The sequence below is a fragment of the Phaenicophaeus curvirostris genome, chromosome 4 (assembly GCF_032191515.1).
Source record: "Phaenicophaeus curvirostris isolate KB17595 chromosome 4, BPBGC_Pcur_1.0, whole genome shotgun sequence".
NCBI classification, from domain to species: Eukaryota; Metazoa; Chordata; class Aves; order Cuculiformes; family Cuculidae; genus Phaenicophaeus; species Phaenicophaeus curvirostris.
In genome coordinates, this window is record NC_091395.1 from 51007115 (window position 1) to 51023691 (window position 16577).

General features: G+C 38.4%; 1 protein-coding gene across 4 annotated transcripts in view; it reads left to right on the forward strand.

Annotated features, from left to right (window-relative positions):
• Positions 1-16577, forward strand: part of CORIN (corin, serine peptidase) — a 128497-nt gene that overhangs the window by 23368 nt on the left and 88552 nt on the right. The gene's annotated exons all lie outside the window — the stretch shown is intronic.

The window sequence follows — 16577 nt, forward strand, 5'->3', positions numbered from 1 at the left end:
ATTCTTTAATTTTAAGCAGTTTCTCTATGTAGAATTAAAATTCCAGTAGTGTTTCTGAGGACTATGATCAAAATGTCTATAGAGAGTAATAACAATTAACGGTGTTCAGGGTTTTTTTTCTTGTTTGACTATGAAAGTAGGTGCATTTTGTTAGTGTAACAGTAATGTTATCGATTCATTATGTCACTGGTAGTGAAAGGTTCCCTGATACTGTTTTACTAACAACTGAAACACTAGGGTGCCATGTTAAAATGAATTTGTTTCTTTTGAACTACATATCATCCCTTTGCTCTTGATCCCACCAGAACTCAAATCAAAACTTATTCCAGGTCATAGAGAGATCTGAAATAGATGAAAGGAATTAGTTAGTGACCTAAAAGTGGCGCACTCTATTAAATGTGGTTTTGAAATTTCTGTAAAATTTTCTCCCCAGGCCTTTTGAATTATTGTGCAGGCTGTAGGTTGTTTGCTAAATTATTTTTTTAAAACGTATCTCGTTTTCTTCCCCTGCCACCCAAACTCAGAACAAATGTAAATAAATGCACACTTGAATCCTATTAGTGATTAATTTATTTTCTTCTTTTGGTAAATTGATTAATTGCCACTGCAGGAGGAAAAGAGTAGAAGCATAGTGTGCCACACTACAGATACTTCTAACCTACAGGATTTTCAATAATTAGTGCAGCAAAGCATACCTCAAAGTCAGTGACCTGATGATGAGTGCTGAGCAAAACTGTAGGGCGATATACCACCCGTTTTTCTTAAACTCCACATCACATCAAAGAAGACTTAGTTAACTGTTCTAGAAGTTAGTGTCTTTGCACTACAGTCTTAGTAACTGAGTAGATACAATATAGACATATTGTGTAAGATTCTATGTTTATTTTTGTATTCCTCTGCCCAATCATCATAGTTAAGATATCTGGAGTTCTGGGAAATATAGATGAATTTTTTTCCCCCTTTTCTTATCATGTTGGAATGAACTCCTTTGAGATTGATATTTGTATGTATGGGAGGTGATCTCTTTCCCTCCTAGTATGTTGATGCAGGGACAGTACTTCAGTGGCTCAGCACAGCCTTAGGTCTGGATTTCTAAACTTTCAAATATTTGGGCTTTGGTATTATATAGAAAGGCACTTGTAGCTTGTAGGGAAATTTGTAGGTATGTGCTCTATTCTGGTAAGTGCAGTTCGTTCCAGCAGCAGTAGGACCGTGTGTATTCAGTAGGCATGACTACTTAGGATTCTACCATGAGATGGCTTCTTCTGTGTAAAGAGGAAGGGACAAAAGTCTTTCAAATACGAATTCTAAATACCACAGGTTTCTTTAAAAAACAAAACCAGAAACCCATCTCAAACTGAGATACTTCAAGTTAAGTTTTTCTTCCCCCTATCAGAAACATCAGAGGTTAATGTTATTGATCAATAACCTCTCCATCTTTGATTGCTCCTTCAAGTGTTTTGTTTATCTGTTTTCATGTGGACTTTGCCTTAATTCTGTGTGTAGATATATGAACAATGTGTATATATTTTGGGAATCCAGAAGAAATTGGTCTCAGAATAACTAGTGTTTCGAAGGCACAGAGGACTAGAAAGCAGGGATTTTGATGAGCACACAGGGCTCCTCACTACCTCACTTGCCTCAGCCTTTGCTAATCAACTCCTTGTGCTCATCTTCAGTCTCTTTGTTCTCTCCTTTCCCACTAAGCTTTGCTTCTTGGAGAGAACTCTAAGGTAATAGAGAACATTGTCTGATGTCCACAGGAATTTCTTATGTATTCTGTTGTGAAGGGAGATGGGGAATGACTAGGAGATGAGATGTGAGTAAGTTTTGAAATAGCGAGACTGGCATAGCATTTTGGAGTAAAATTATTTTTTGGGGGGGACAAGTAAAAATTAATGACCCCATGGGAATGGTGGTAGTAGATCAAAAAGTCTGTTTTGCTTAGTGTCTGGATCCAACTGTGACCACTAGCACACATCTAAAGAAGGGAAAACTAGGGCTTGCATGCAGAGACACTTCAACATTAAATGGTAGCATATTCCAGTAATCTGCAGTGACTCCTGATGACTGTTATCCCAATGAATTTAGGTAATCACTTTTAAACGTATGCAAAATGGGGGCTTGAGCTTTTTTAGGCATACCTATTAAGGAAATTAATCTCCAAATGAAGTGTGAGGCTGATGCTCCATCACCATCAATGCACACTAGCACATCATGTGTCAGTACAAGTTTCATCTGGTTCGAATGTGGGGTGGTAACTGCATTTTGTTGATTTATTATAGTAATCACGCATAACTTGGACTTTATGCTGGTTTTATATACGGTGTTAAAAGACAAATGATATGTCATACAACATAGAGACTGCCAGTACTAAACTAACCAGGCAAAATTCTCTGAACACATTTGAACTGGCATCCATATGGTTGTAATGTTTTTGGTTTGGTGTTACTATCCCTAGCACTGGATTTGCTTTACTGGTGGACCGCAGTTTCAATAAAAGACATTAGAGCACACTAATAGGAGAAATGTTAAACATAACGACCTTATGATATTCACTCAAGACTTTAAAATAACACAAGTAAGATGTTGCTGAGTTACTACATGGAGAGGAATCAAATTTGGCACATATGACACCAATTATTTAAAAAGTCCTTGAAGCAGAAGGAAGTTCTTTGGCAGAAATTCTAGTAGAGGATAGATCAGTGGGTAAATGGAAGTAGATGATGAAGAAGTATTTTTCATTCTACAAGGGGAAGCAATGCCTCACAAGTCAATTAGAAAGTTCTTTGAAGGAGTCAGTGAAAGTGCTGTTTAATAGAACAGACTTGACTTTTCAAAATGCTGCTAACAAGAGCGTTCACTGAGAAGTCTTAAAGATGCTCTCCTCACAGACTAATTGTTCATTAAAAGACAGAAAGAAAAATAATAATGAATGGTTAGGCTCCACAGCGAAGGAGGTTACTAATGGGGTCTTAGCAGGGTTTTCTGATTTGGGAAAGCAGTGAATAGTCAAGTAATGACATTTCTGGTAATACAGAATTATTTATTTATGTATCTATTTATTTATCTAAACTAAGTAGCTGGGAATCACATAAAGGTCTCGTAGCAGACAGAGTGACTGATCAAATGTTTAGGTGACTTTGTGCCAATAGGTGCAACGGAGAGTAGGAGACAATCCTAACTATGTGATACAGTGCTGGACTCTCAGCTAGCTTTGCCACCAGATAAAACCCCAACCTGACAGCTTGCTGCAGAGAGCTTTCTGGCTCCATGACTGCCAAGAAAGCAAACAGGGTGTTTGGTATCATGAAGTCCGAGAAGTACAAAACAGAAAATGTGATTACATCAGTATATAAGTTCAGAAAGATGATAGAATTAGAAAAGGCAAATTGCAGGCAACCAGATCACTAGAGACAAGGAATGGCTTAGATGTGAGGAGGCACTGAATAGAAGGAAGACAGTTACTCACTGTTTTTCATTATATTGTTCCCTTTTTTTTTTTTGTTCTCAGACAGTGATGAAACAAAAAAATCCCAAAAAAACAAAACAAAACCCCCAAACCATCATGGAAATCATTGGCACAGTTTAATGAGAAAACCAGAAAGTATGAAAATGCTTGGAAAACTTCATGAGGGATTGGTCTGTTGGGGGCTTTTAAACACAATAGTGCAGTGGCAACCTCTGACTTGTGGAGGCTCAAGATTGTAGATTGCCAGAAGTTGTTTTTATGCTCCTAGGTGGTTGTTCCTTATAGTTGCCCTAAATTATTAGAATTTTTGTTATTGAACATGTAATGCTGGGCCCTATCAAAGGCTAACTTCTGAATTAAATGTATCCTGTGTTACCTCTCCATTGGAAAGCAAGTGAAGGAGTAATTTTTTCCTGTTGAGGGATTTGTGTTTGTGTGACTTCATATTTAAATGTTTTCTGAAGGTATGGGCCATGTTCCTAAGTCACTAGGCTGGCTCATTGGAGAGTTTTGTAATAATAAAATATCAGAGAAGGAGTCTTAGGTGAGCCAATAGGCTCAGTAGTGTATATTCATGGAATTTAGAAGTATACGCGGTGATATACTGTAGGATGTTTTAATTTCAAAGCAGACTCCCTGTGTTATAATACTGCTGATTTGGGGAGAGAGAGCGAGGGTTGACATTCTTCCTAGAAAATCATCCAGCAAGCTGATGGAATATACACGGAGATAAGAGGTATTAGTACTTGATTTTTTCTTCCACTTCCTAATGTTTATAGAATCATAGACTAGTTTTGGTTGGAAGGGACCTTAAAGATCACCTAGTTCCAAGCCCCCTGCCATGGGTAGGGGTGCGTCCCTCTAGATCAGGCTTAATTTCCCTTTTTTCTGTGCCAAAGCCCCCATTCTTCTCTCGTAGGCCGCCAGAGGGGGCGGCTGCCGGGAAAGAACGGGAGAAGAAGCAAGGTGGATAGGACATTTGGGTTTTTATTTTCCGGCTGTGGGTTATTCTGAGTGTATTTGACACGCATCCCAAACGATCATGGGTTTGGTTTCTGTTCAGCTCCTTCCTGCACTTCCACAGGTTTGCGAGAGGGTGAACGCTTCCCCCTGAGGCCTAAACGGTTGCTTGGAAGAATGAAGCCGGGAAGCGCCTGCGCAAAAGCGGGTCACTGTATCAGAGGGCTTGCTAAGCATTTCAAACAGCATAGAATACCCCATCCCTGGAGGTGTTCAAGGCCAGGTTGGACCGGGCCTTGGGCAGCCTGAACTAGTGGAAGATGTTCCTGCCCATCGCAGGGGGGTTGGAACTAGATGGGCTTCAAGGTCCCTTCCAACCCAGACTATTCTGTGATTCTATGATTCAATGATCTTTAAGGTCCCCTCCAACCCAAACTATTCTATGATTCTCTGATTGTGGTTGCTTGTTTGCATCTTTTTCTAAATAACATATGCTTATTATGCAGGGGAACCTTGGGCATGTTCCCATTTCATGCATATCTGCAATTTAATTTATTTGCTCAGGCTAGAAGTTATCCTAACCCTTTCTGTTGTAATTTAACTCATATATACATGAAATAAATGTCTCTCTGTCTCTACCCAGCATTTCTTACTTTGTGTTTGGTGTTCTGCCATTGCTAGAATCTACAGAGAACTACTCTGGTCCAGCTTTCTGTTGGGTAGAGAAGAGCAATATGAGAACTACTGTGGGGATAACTGGATAACATAAATCACATGTGGCACGGAAACAAGAAATTCCCTGCCTCTCTGTCCCTGCTTTGTGTTGCTCGTACTGAAGACATTTTTTTCTACTAAAGCTAATGTATCCAGTAACTGCATCCCGAGTCAGACCATAAGCTTGCATCTCCCTAATCCCCAGTCTCTCAAGCAGTGATCTAATAAATCACTTTGTCCTTTAGCACAATTTATGTTTAATTACTCATACAAGTTGGAATTGACACAATTATATAAGGAGTAATAGACCCGTGGTAGATCTTTAGGGGTATTCTCCTCAGAAAAAAAATTCAAAATATTGTTAAAAAATTATTTTCTCTTGAAGGGAAAATGGTTTTAGTTTTTCAGATTAGTGTAGAAAAACATGAACAGTGGTCTCCTAAAATACAGACCAGGAGTTTAGCTGCTAATCTGTGTTTTTTTTTCATGCAGCTGCAAGCATGAGTAGACTTACATGATAACTATTACTTTTGTCAGTGCTTGAGTTCATGCTTCAAAGTGTTTTATCTTGCAGCAGTAGCTACCATTATTTTATCTCACTTATACTTACATTTTCTCTAAAAATAGAAGAAACAACGTGGAAAAAAAGCAGCCCTAAAATTTTAGCAATGTGGTCCTCATTACAAAATGCACTTTTTCTCACCTGTCAAAATAATCATTAGAGCCATTGAAGTTTTCTTGTCTAGCAGAATTTTAAAATTAAATTTGCAGTTGACATGGCAAAATTGAATCTGGTTTTAGTCAGTTTGCCTATTCGACCATTTCTGCTTCATATGGGTGCACGGGCATAGCTTGGCAAAGAAACCATTAAATTTCTGATATATAAGATATATTAACTGGAGTCCAAAAGATTCTTAAAAGACGGTACTTTCTGTCTAGAACATAGATTTTTCATTGCAACTTCTATTTACAAGGAAGAAAAATGTTACTGCCTTATGCATTACTGCTTTCAGGTAAATGTAAGTTTACCAAAAACTTCAAATACTTGTGTGAGAATTGTAATGAGGTTGTTAACATTTCCATACATTCAGTTCTAGCTAAGCTTGTGTTTTCAATTTCCTTAATAAATTCATGGCTCCTTATTGTAACTGGAAGTTTTTGTAAAATATCATCTGTCCAGATGCTGTCAAATGAAATAATGTTCTGCATAAGTTATCTGACAGACCTTAAGTATCTGTTGGGATTAATGCTGTAATGAGTACTGTGAGTAAAGTATGACATTCCCCCTTGCAATTCCATGTATCTTTACTCTTTGGCCTTTCAGCACTGTAGTATACCTCAGAGTGGGAGATTCCCTCCTTGGAAATAACAACAATGTCCACAAATTCAGCTTTAAATGACATTTGCTTGTGCTTCTGATGTTATGCATGTGTGTACTTTTAAAATTTTAAAGAAGTCTTTTCAGCTTTACACCTTTTATGCATTCCTTATGGAGTTTTACGCTTTGCTCCTTGTTGTTTGACCAGATGTTTGTTGTCAAAACTGAACCATGAACTGACCAAAAGGCTGCAGAAGAATATGCTTAGCCTGGCATGAAGCTATCAAGGAGAGGGAACAGTGAAACAAGGGATATCTTAAGACAATTAGCTGAGAATTGCAGCCGCAGACTTCCTTTCAGGGCCCACCACCTTCTCAGAAACTATTTTAAATTTTTTTTATGTGGTTATTTCAACAAAAGTATGATTATATGTGCTTTGTTCTATATTGTGATTGATCACTTTGTTTGCAAGGGTACGTCTTGCGTCTGGTAGCAGCATGTGATTTTACATTTGATTAAAGTTGATGTGCTTTATGCTTCTGCATGGTCTGTTACGGATTATAATAGATAGAGTACAACCAGGTGTGGGTATTGAGCCATCATTAATATAAAATGGTAAGATGTAAACTCTTGTCCAAAAATTGAAAGGTTAAAGTATTGATACAACAGAAAGTGGTTTACAGCCACTGACATTTTTTGCAGTCATGTGAAATTCAAGAACAATATAATGAGTACCATGATTTGAAATCATTATGGGGATGGGAATTTGAGAAAGTGGTGAATAGCCCAGTACAGTTAAAGATTAATTTAGCTACTAATCCATACACACAATCTGTTTTCCTCACCTTTATTATGACTGATAACTTAAAAAATCCTAATTATGCTCTCCAGTGAAATAAAATAGCAGAAGTTTGTACTAGAAATTCAGAAAAAACTTTTTCACCTGATGGGTAGTGCAGTAGTAGAACCTGTTGCCCACAGAGCCTGTGTTATCCCTGTCCTGTTTCCAAGACAGCCAAAGCTGTGGATGTGCTGGTGGGTAGAGACCTCTGGAGGACTCTTTCAACTAGTATTTCTATGATTATAAAGCATAAAAAATATTTGCACATAGGGAGTGCATGAGCATTTTGTATGATTGAAAGAAGTTTCACATTACAGCTTGTTTAATAGTATTTGAGATCATTTTATCCTAATTATGATGGGGAAAATTGTTGTTTCTCTCTAACTAACATAGGCAATTAAACAATGAGCAATAAGAGAGAAAACCGAAGGAAGCTGTCTGTATTTATTAGTGGAATTACGTGAAGGAATTTTATGACTCTATTCTGGCAAAAGCAGTTGAAATATGAGGTTTTGCAGTTTGTCCAAGAAATTTCTGAGCATCACGTTCCTAAGATTTAAATACAACTTGAACTGACAGAGTTATAGAAAAGTTCATCATAGTTATGTTAAGCTCTTAAACACCTTTATATGAATTTAATCCTTTTACACATTAAGAAAAACAGCATGGTTTTTGATCTCTAATTGCTCAGGCTGTGAAAGATTGTCAACATTCTTTTTGGTTCACACTACAATCAAATAGTGTAACTGGAACTGTAAGGGATATCTGCATTAATGTAGATAGCTAGGCTCATCTGTAAGCAGAAGCATTTGGACTCTAATGGTAGAAACAGAATTAAGTTGCCACTGAATATTTTAAAAACATGATACTCAAAAGAAAATTCCAGTGATACAGAGAGAGTCAGTATCAGCCCCTCAGAATAAAGAAAGGGCCCATGAAATTGTATATTATGTTCTGCAACGCATACTTTGCCAAGTGTCCTATCAAATTCAGATGCTCTAGGCTGCAGTAAAGCAAAGGATCTCTTACAATAACTGTGTCTGTGTTGAATGTTGCAATGATCTATACTGTGTTGAAATGAGCGCATACATATCTCTGAAAAACATAGTTGCGTTAGTTTTACATAGGGAAAACATTAATTTGTTAGACTGATAAGTCCTTGGTTAACCAGGGCTTTAAAGATCAACACCTGGAATCTTAAGCTCCACCTGGAAACCTCTAAGCAGGAAACTGCAGTTTGCAAAGCATAGGGTTTATGTGCTTGTGGTGTTTTGCTTAGCAAATGTGGTGCTGTATTCTGATAGTTTCTGGGCAGATTTCTCAGGAAGGGATTTGCTATGTTAATTTTGTCTGAAACTGAGGTAAGCATAAGTTATCATTGTGAGATAAACTTGAAAAAAAGGATCCTGATTTGTTACTGAGCAGATCCAAAGAGTAAAATGGCTATTCTAGGAAGCTAATTAACCAGAAACAACTGGGACAGCTCAGGCACAGCCTATTTCTATGCTGACCTATTCGTAGCCTGTTGAGTATCTCAACTACTGTCAGTCTTGTACAAAGCACTGTGTTTTCTGTTTTGTTTTAAGCATACTGATATTGGTAGATAATGAAATGTTATTGATCAAGCTAGCATTCAGTTTCACTTACTGAAAATGCATTTTTTGAAAAATAAAATAAAAACAGCCAACTCAAAATAACTGGATGCCTGCCTGGGTCCTGTGGATGCTACCCTTTTTTTTTAAACAAAGCGTACCAAGAGTAATAAAGTTACGCACATGTTTTAAAACAATAGCAAAATCTTGTTTAACCTGACATGCTGAAAACAGTCTCTAATGATAGATGTAATCCTAAAATTAATTTTATTTTGTATCTTATTATTATTTAACAGTAGGTTCTTAGCAATATGTCTCAAATTTCACTGAAGAATCCTGTAATTAGGAAATGACTAATCAAAATACCAGATCTGGAATATAGGCCAGCTCACACCTCATGGGGGGTGGGTGTTCAGCCTCAGCTTTTGCTAATGAGCTTACCTGCTCTCAGCTGTGCCTGCCCAAGGGATTAGAGAAACAAGTATGTGCTTCAGACAAGAAGGACAGTGTCTGGAAACTCCCTGGTGAAAGAAGTGGGGCTTCAGAGAAAGAAGTGGCCTGATGAAGAGCCCAACCTTCTGCAACATTCTTTGGTCAGGAGAATAACTGAGATGGAATTTATGACTGCATTGAGCTATGAGCAAGAAATGTCTGGTGCAGACTGGATGTGGTGCTCCACTGTGCAGCAGCTGGTACAGATTGCCTTAAAAAAAAATAGCACTTCAACTCTGATCTAAAATATGAGTTATGTTTCCCTCATGGCTAATCCCCTCTCTGTGACCTGGGAGGTAATGAATTGTTTTTCTCTCTGCTGCAGGTGGTCAGTAGCCTTATCACCTCTCCCTTTGGTACCTGTGGAGCACAATGGGGAGTTGAGAATCACTCATTCCTTTCAAATTGTATAATTCATTAGCTGAACGAAGTTAAATGCAGAGCAATTGTTTTCAGCTAGTCTTGGAGTCTGACTTCTATTTCAGATCTGCAGATGGGGTTTGCTGTTCAGAAGCTCGTTTCCCTCTTCCCCACATAAAACTATTATGGGTCAGCTGGGCTTCATTTAGAGGTTAGAGGTGCTGAGAAGGTGTCTCCATTCCAGTACTATATGCTTATTTTTATGCACTGATATTTGCTCTCTCCTCTATGAGCTGACTCTAGCTCTAACACTGGCTAAGTTAGTGCTTGGCTGTTTGGCATCAGAGTTGTTTTAAAGGAAATGGCATAGTTGAGAGGAAGCGGTGTTTGCCTTTGTATATGTTAAATTGTCTTATGAAATGTTTTTCTGATTGTGTCAGTTGACCTAAGGAAATTTAGGACCTTCTCTTAGAATCTTACTCTGACAGTACCTTGTTTCTAGCTTTAGGCTGCTCTGGCTGTTACTAAAACCTGAGCTTAAGCCCTCAGAAGACATGAGTTTGTCCAATGTCTACCTACAAGTAAATGTAAAAAGCTTAGTACTACTCCTCTTGCGGTTATCTTTGTGCTGTATAAAGGCACTCCTGTTAAGCCTTTCTTTAGGGATCAAGATGCTACATTTTGTGTGTTAAGTGCTTCTGATAAATTAGATTTCCCCAAATCTGCCAGATCATTTATGCCCATAGTCACCTAAACTAAAAGCCATTAGTGCTTTTACTTAAATGCTTCTCAATCCTTGTTTCCATTTTGCAATGTACTGTAGAGGGTCTCAGTTCTAGCAAAGGGGAAATTTTTATTTTTCATGGATTGAAGAGAAGCTTCTTTTTATATTGTTTTCTATCTCTTTGTTATTTTTGCATTTTGGTACTGGAAGCATTGCTCTTTGTACACACTTTTTCTTTTGCATTGGCTATAGACACAGTGTTTACCAAAAATTTATTGACTATGGTAGCTGTCTTGAGACAGAAATATTTGTCAGCTCCTCAACAGCATTTTATTCTTGTCAAGAGAGGCTGTTAGAAATAGGAAACTTGCTTTTGACAGTTGTCTGTAATATTGTGCTTTTACAACAGAGTGTAGTGAAGTTTTCCCATTATCTTTTCCTTTACTTCCTGAGTGAATACTTCAAGGTATAAGCTTTCTGTTTATATGGTACAAGTGAATAGTTTGTCAGTTGTAAATAAAATGAGAAGTGTCAAGGTTCCTTTTGATCAAATTAGTGTGAATATTACAAGCTCTGTGGAAATTCTTTTTTTCTCTAAAATTCAGTTTTCAAAACACTTTAGATGACTCAACGCAAAATGCTTTGATTTCCAAACTGGAATTAACCATAGGTTACTTCTTGTAGAAGCGAGCCTACAAAAGATATGTGGAACAGCTCATTTAGCTTGACTTTGATTTTAATTTTCAGAGGCATCAGTAATTTAAAGTGTATGTTCTCAAAGCTGGTTGTGGCATTTTTACTGTTTTTGATTGAGTCCAGCCCGACACAATTATTTAAAAACCCAAACCTACTTGCAAATAGGCGAATAGAGTCTTTGTTCAGCAGTTTAAAAAACAGTCATTACATTTTGAGCAAAAGATCTTACAAACTTAGTAGCTTTAAACATCTTCAGGCATCTTGAACTGTCCCTGCCCTTGAATGATGTACTTACTTTCTAAATATAAATAGGATGACCCATCTTGTTCTGTCTTTGTGTGTTCTTATATTGTACGCATTAAAGCTTTGGTGCACTTCAGTGCAGATATGGAGGATTAACTTAACCACCAGTGACAAAAAATATTTGAAACTAAGTTATCTAGCGCTTTCTACTATCTTTACATAATTTCTGGATGATAACTAGTTATACATCTTACTTCTGCTTAACATAGGGTCTGTCATGACATGAACGATTTTATTCTCAAAATAGCTACTTAAGGTAACTGGACGGTATTGTCATGGATTGTCCTTGACTGACAGCCAGACACCCATCCAGCTGCTCTCTCACTCCCCTTCCTTGACAGAAGAGCAGGAGAAAATAAGATGGAAAAACTCATAGGCTGACAGGGAGGTCACTTACTAGTTACTATCACAGGCAAACCAGACTCGGCTTGGGAAAAATTAATTGAATGCATTGCTAGTTAAAAAGAGAATTGGGTGGTGAGAAACAAAGATGAAAACTAGAACAATCTCCTCCCACCCTGCTGTTCTTCCCAGGCTCAACTTCACCCCATTCACAACTCCTCTGCCTCCTCCCTCCTGTGAGTGGCACACAAGGGATGGGGATTGGAGGTTGTGGTCAGTCCATAAGTTCTCTCTGATGCCTCTTCCCCCTCACCCCTCTTCCCTGCTGCAACCTGAGTTCTGTCCCACTGTTTGCAGTCCTTCCAAAAGAGCTTCCATGTGGGTCCTGTCTATGGGCTACAGTCCCTCAGGGACAAGACTCTGTTCTGAAGTACTGAAAGAGTACTCCTTTTTTTAGGAAAATGTTTGCTAAAATTAAATTTGTGAAATCTTTGGACACATCTTCATGTGTTAGCCGATAAATGACCTAACCTTTTTGCAATGATGCAAAAGAGGCAATTGACAATATAGCTATATCAGACCACGGAGTGTAAGCAATCTGGGAATGACATTGTGGATATTTGAGTTTCAGTGATCTAGTGAAAAGAGTGAAAATAGATGGGTCATGTAGCATGATTAAGGTTCTAAGCAAGCTCATATGGCTCTAAAATATTGTTTCCATCCACAGTCACTTCTGTTGACTTGCTCATTAGAGTGACCAATAAAATTGACAAAGCAACCTAAGATACGGAGAATCTGTCCTTCTTATTTGATTGTGGTAGAGCAAACATTTATAGCTTTAGCATTTCTTTACTGGAGAGCAGGTATAAGTGCAAGTATATTAAAAGAAGTATACACCACTTTCCTTCTCATGGGAGTTTAAAACCTGCTTCATTTACAGATGTCTCTTTAGCAAGCTTTTTTTTGCAGTATTATAGTGACAGTGTTTCTTGGCTCACATTAAATCTTAAGAAGCTACAAGGGCCAAGAGAGCGACACATATTAAAAGGGAAGGCAACTATTTAGAACAACACAAACATATGCTAAGTTCATTCTTACTCAGAAATCAGTTCAGCACATGCTTTAAAGATGCTCTCAGCAGAGAAGCTGTCTAGCCTCAAGATTCCAAATATGCTGAAATTAGTGCTTTCCAAAAAGTAGTTGGCATGTACCTCTCCTGTTGTTTTGAATGGGATCCGCTGGTGATCAGTAGTTCTGAAAAATGGTTCATTTGTTCTGTTGCTGCCTTTATATCCCCACATGCAAGGATATGAAGAGTTTCAAGCAGTTTCTTACTGTCTTGAGAACAGTGCTAAACTTAGGAATTCTTTTAATTACCCATGCTCTGCCAGAGGGGTTCTGCAACTTTTCCAAACTTGTGATCTCTGATTTGAGGTATCCAACTGATGCTTATTACAGTAGTGCACTTCTAATTAGATGAAGCTTTAATTTAACACTCTGTGAATTGTGAATGTTCAGTGCCTTTCAGAACTGGATGTCTCATTTTGCATATCCAATGGAAGAGGTTGAATCTTGATATGACAGTCTCAAATATTCTGTTTAATGCTTCAAAATATGCTGGCAAATAAAGTTAAGAACACTTTATTTGTAATGTTTTCATTAACATATATAATTTTGAACTGCTTATAAAGCAAATATCCTCTCACTTAGATAGTTTACTTTTGGAACAACAACTAGGTACCCTGGTTACAACAACAGTTTAGTACATATTATGGATAAAAACGCATTTGCAGTATTTGTATTCTGAGTGTTTCAGCATTCCACAAGGTTAAAAATGGAACTGAGGGGTAAATGATGTAGAAGAGTAATGGTTCTTTAGGCTGAAGTAACAATGCCACTCCTGTAGTTACTATAAATTTTAAAATCAACATAAATGATTTCTATCTGAATAGCTTACACCCACATAAGTATTTTTAAATTTCTTATGCAAACAGTTTAAAAAAATCTTATCTAAACCATAAGCCTTTAAGTAGGGAAAAGTTGGATGAAATCCAAGTAGAAGAAAGTAACAAAGAAACACAAGCAAGGACTGATATTGTGAAAGGTAAATTGTACTCAGTATAATTGTAGTCATCATTGAAATATAACATGCAGTCATTGTAAGTACCGATTGACATGGCTTGGATAGGGAAGAAAGTATATAAATAGCGACGTATAAACGATCTGCAAACACGAGCCCTATTGACAATACAAGATTGTAAAAATTATAGAATGAAGCTGACAGTGTAATACAGAAAGTGCAGGGAAGCTAAAGGTGGAAAATGAAAGGAAATGTAAATACATGGGAGGTTAAGTCATATAAAGAGTAATTTCCACTGCATCCAGAATAAGAGAGATTCTGGGGAGAAGACAGCAGGGGTCTCTAATAGATGGCAGGAATAATTCAGACACAGAAGAGCTTGAAATTGTTGAAGAAATGAAATGCATTCTTTGTCTCACTATTTATAATGGCAAATTTAGGACAGATGTCTGAAAGACAAGCCTTTTCAGAAGTCTTTAAGGGGAAATATTAAGGGAAAGCAGAAAAAGAAAAGAAAAAAGATCTTTAACTAGCTAATTTGAAAACAAAGCCAAGTGAACTGTATCCAACCTGAAAGTATGAAGAAAAATGTGACTTAGTTTGACTAATATGTTTTGAGTAGTATGACCATACTGTCTGTGAAGTCTCTTTATTGATTTAAAATTGTGATTTGAAGTATCTCCTGACACAAACAGTTGCAAAATAGCCAACAGAGTTCTTTTTGGAAGAACTGAGAGTTTTGTACTGAAGGAAATAGTACAAATGATAAAGAAATATTGATCAGGGAGATCACAGAGACAGTATTTTTAAAAAAGTATTTCCTTCCACGGCTTGATTTTCATTTTCTGTCCATATTATGTCTTGCTCCAATTTATGCTTTTATAATGAATGTAGACTGACAGAGAGATTCGTCAGGATTTTATCCTGTAGTAGGAACTATCCAAAGGACCTAATTTTGTTACTGTGTTTTTCATGTGTCCCTGTCTCTTTCTTGCTTCTGCCTAACCTTCTATACAGAAAGATGACCTATAATTTCCCCCTTCACTCAGGCTTCCTCTCCCAACTTCCCTGAATTTTTTCCACATGACTCTTGAGTCCATTGTTTCTGCTTAAGGTCTGCTTTGTTGGCATGGTGTTTATCTTCCCTGTCATGGGCACCTTCATGCAGTGAGGAGCACATAAATGTTGTCCAGATCTTACCTGGTTAACTGGGATCTGGGCTAACTAAAGAAGAGTTTTGAAAAGACATTACAGCAATGCATGAGTCAAACCTAAACCTCCTTTGTAGAACTGTTTTAGTGTTTTCAATTATTCTTTCATGATCCTTGAATTTGAAAAGAAAGAATGTTTTTATTAGACTATGGTGGGTTGCCCTTGGTGGGCTGCCAGATATCCACCCAGCTGCACTCTCAAACCCTCCCCTCAACAGTACAGCGAGGGGAGAAAATGAGATGAAAAATCTCTTGTGTTGAGTGAAAGACTAGGAGTTCACTTACCAGTCGCCATAAGGTGCAAAACAGACTCGACTTAGGGAGAGTTAATTTCATGATTTGCCAATTAAAAATAGAGCTAGATGATGAGAAATGGATGCAAGAACTATAACATCTTTCTTCCACCCCACCCTCCTTTCCAGGCTTGACTTCATGCCTTTGTTCCAATCTTTTCTACTTTCTTCCTGCTGTGAGTGGCACAGAGGGATGGGGAATGGGGTTGCAGTCAGCCCGTAACAGTTCCCCTCTGCTGCTGCTTCCTCCATGTAGTTTGCCCTGCTTCACTGTTGAGTCTCCGCATGGGCTGCAGTCCCCCCAGAGCAGCTCCCACATGAGTTGTTTCTATGGCCTTCAGTCCCTCAGGTTAATCTTGCTCCAGCCTGGGTCCTCCATAGAATCACCAGGTTGGAAAAGACCCATTGGGTCATCGAGTCCAACCATTCCTATCAAACACTAAACCATGTCCCTCAGCGCCTCATCCACCTGTCCCTTAAACGCCTCCAGGGAAGGTGACTCAACCACCTCCCAGATAGGCATCAGTTCCTCCAGGACATATCCATCTACTCTGGCGTAGAGTCCTCCACGGGTTGCAGAGTGGATACCTGCTCCACCAGAGTCTCTTCCACAGGCTGCAGGGGAATCTCTGCTCTGGTGTCTGCAGCACCTCCTTCCCTCCTGCTTCTCTTGCCTCAGTGTCCAGAGGATTATTTCTCATACTTTTTTTTTTCCCTTCACTCTCACTTCCCCACCCAGTGTTTTGTCCCCTTTTAAATATGCTTTCCTTGAGTTGCTGCCATTGTGGCTGAGGGGCTTAGCTGTGCCCTGCGGTGGGGCTGCTGGAGCTGGCTGGAACCAACTGTGTCGAGCACAGGGCAGCCCTGGCCTCTCCTCACAGAGGCTGCCCTGCAGTCCCCCCGCCTGATACTGAGAAAGCTGGGAAAAACAGGCAGATTTTGTTGCGCATAATCCTCCCACTAAATCATGCAAGAGGAAGCAAAACCCAGGGAAATGGAGAGAAATTATATCTAAATTTTATCTTAATGATGAGAAATGAATTACACCCATGAGAGACAAATTAGCAGTTAATATAGTAAAAGCTTTTTGGACCGAGGGTGCGATATGTTTTTGCCATTGGTAGAATTGTCAAGACCAGAAGATGTTCATCCTGTATCGGCTGAATTTTCCTTTGACAG